Here is a 3,139-nt window from a genome sequence, read left to right as displayed (position 1 = left end):
TACGTTAATATTCTATAACTATGTGTATAGATATATACAAATTAATCATAGTGATAGTTGAGACGATTAATACAAGAGGGGGGTGAATTGTATAGAGTTCCTAATGACTACTTTTTGCGGATAAATAAACAATGCGTATATGAACTTAATAAAACACACAGATTTTACGAGGAAACCTTCCAGGGCCCAACTGGAAGTAAAACCTCGACCCTACCTTAGGGATTTCAAACACAAAACACTTCACTATAATAGGGCAAACACCAAGTTACAACCTATTAGACACAGACCTTTATTTCACAAGTTTCTCACTGGACTTGCTACTTGATAGGACCCTATCCTACCCAATCTAAGCACCACACTTAGATTCACTCGTACCACCAAAGTACTACACATACTACCAAAGCACAACTACTCGTACTACCCCAGTACAAAACTCACAGCCTCACCTAGAAGCTAAAACAAAACTGTATGTAACACAAACTACAAATTCACCCAAATAACCCAACCAATACAAATATAAGACACCTAGTATGATAGGTAAGCAATGCACGAAATCCGAAACTAATATGACAAGTTAGAAGCTTGGTAAACTTACTCAATTAAAGCACTATGATTTCTCCACGCATAAACTCACAAAAACCTAAATCATTTTGCTCTCTACTATTTATACAAGTAACACTCGTATAGAAAGTAGGTTTTCTAAAAAAGATAAATATGTTAACTTAACTTATCTTTTAAACACGGTTTTAGCAAATCAAGTGGAATAAAATCTTTTTCGAAAATAAGTTTAAAAAGATATTTATTAAGAAGACTTATCTTTTTAACAAATCGACTTTAGAGAAAATAATCTTTATAGAAAATCTTTTCCTAAAATCTATCTTTTATTATTTTTCATATTTATTTTATTTACCAAGCAAACTTATCACGTTTCTAATAAATTTCGTGCACTAACCTACTTACCATATTAACAATAACTTCTAAGATAAAACCTTAACTATTATTGCTGCGCCGCACTTTGATCAGGTAAATTACTTGGGCTCCAAGCATATCAAGTTCCACCAAAGAACTTAAACTGCTTGTCTTCAAGTTCCTGGTAGGGAACGTTCCTGTTAGGGAACTTAGTTCTTGTTAGAGAACTCTTCCTCTGATTTGTTTAACTTCTTCAATAAAGATCTTCTTCAAGTCTTCTTAGTTTCAGATGGTTCTTCAATCACCTAGATCAATCTGCATCTTGACTAATCACACACTAGAAAATCTTTATTAGTTGAGTATGCTTTTAGTTCAAGTTCCTCATCATCAAAACCATTATGCTTCAACAATTTCCCCCTTTTTGATGATGACAAACTTAAGCAAACTCTAAAACAAGTTAAACAGAGTAGAAGGTCGTATTTTTGATTTTTTTTTTTTATTAACAAAAAAATAAACACTCACAGAACAAAAATTAAACTAAAAGCAATAAAAAACAAAAATAAGCAAAAACAGAAATAATAAAAAAAAAACAAAACTAAACTACTTCAGCATCATATCAGAGAAATTTCTGATACTTTATTAACTAGAACCCAGAACAACTATAGCCTCCAAGTTTGCTTCTTCTTTTTCCCCTTTTGGCATTATCAAAAAGTCCTATTTTTCAAGGTATTAAGCATCTAGCCACAACCCCACAAGCAATTCATCGAGTGTGGGAAACTGAAGGCAGCGCTGTTAAGTTACCTTAAGCAAGTTCTACCATTCTGCATAAGTGTTCAGTACATACATAAACACACAAGTATAAGCAAAGTTCCAATTAGTCATTGAAAACCAAAAGATATGTCATCCAGTTGAACAATTTAAGAAAATTTACAACCAAAATTAATTGTTCAAAATGAAATTGTTCATGATTGAAATAGAGAAAATAGGCTAGGCTGAAAAGGGAATAAGATAGGCTAGGTTTCAAGAAATTCCAGAATTTTCTTGTAATCCTCCTTTGTCTATTGTGCAGAAGCTTCTAGATTCTCTTCAAGACTCTTGAGTTTCACAAGGAACTCCTCCTTTTGTTCCTGTTGATCCTTGAGCAGGTCTTGCTGAGACTTCTTTTGCTCTTGAAGTTCCTTGTCTTGTTTCAGCAACAGCCTCTTGAGTTCTTTTAACTCCTTCCCCTGCTCCTGCACCTGTTTTTCCAGAGTTAACATCTGAAGTTTTCCAGCAGAATCCTTCATCTGATTCTCAACCCTTTCCATCATGTCTGCCAGTTCTGCAACTTGCCCATTGAGGAGAGTGTCCTCAACATCCAACTCCAGAGGCTGTTCCATGCTTGTTTGAGGAACTGAACTGGCAGAAACCCTCCTGCTCTTCCTTACAGGCTGCTCAGACACCTCCTTTTCCTTTATTTTTCCTGTCACTTTTTCTCTCTTTTTCTCTCCCTTCTCTATTTTTTGAATTTTTCCTTTCACAACCTCCAAACTCAGTCCAGCCAGTGTTTCCTCATTGATCACATTTTCAGGCTTCTCATCCAAAGCACCATACTTACCTTTCAGAACCACTCCAGCATTCTCAAACACAGTAGACAAAATGGCTCCATATCCTACTTTTGTCCTACTTGGAACACAATGTGCTAAATGCTGGTACATTAAGGAAGGAAAATTAACCTTAATTTTCTTAGAAATGCAGAAGATCACTGCCATATCCATCAAACATGCTTCCCCTTTCTTAGCAGTTCTAGGCAGAATGGTTTTCTTAACAAGATTAAACAACAATTTGTTCATGGGACTTAAATCATTATGACTCATGACCATCTTCCCCCTTTGACCACCTAGGGCTTCAACAATATCACCTGTCAAGTAGTTTCCTACTTTGACACTGGCCTTCCCTTTGATATATGACTCATAACCCTCAGTAGGCGTTTTTAGAATTTTACCTAGGGTTTCAATATTTAATTCAATTTTGACTCCATCAACTACACTCGAAATTACCCCTAATTTTCTTGAAAGTTTTGACAGAACTCAGTCATAGTAACAGGGTACAGATAATTTGCTGAAACTCTTGACAGCAAGAATTCCCAGCCTTGGAACTTAATTAAATCAAGAAATTCTAAAAATCTTGCTTTCCTACACCAAACTAAATCAATGCGATGTCCTACAACATACCTCCCTACCTGTGACTT

This window comes from Chenopodium album, chromosome 2 (assembly GCF_948465745.1).
Source record: "Chenopodium album chromosome 2, dcCheAlbu1.1, whole genome shotgun sequence".
NCBI classification, from domain to species: domain Eukaryota; kingdom Viridiplantae; phylum Streptophyta; class Magnoliopsida; order Caryophyllales; family Amaranthaceae; genus Chenopodium; species Chenopodium album.
Note: the sequence above shows the minus strand (reverse complement) of the source record.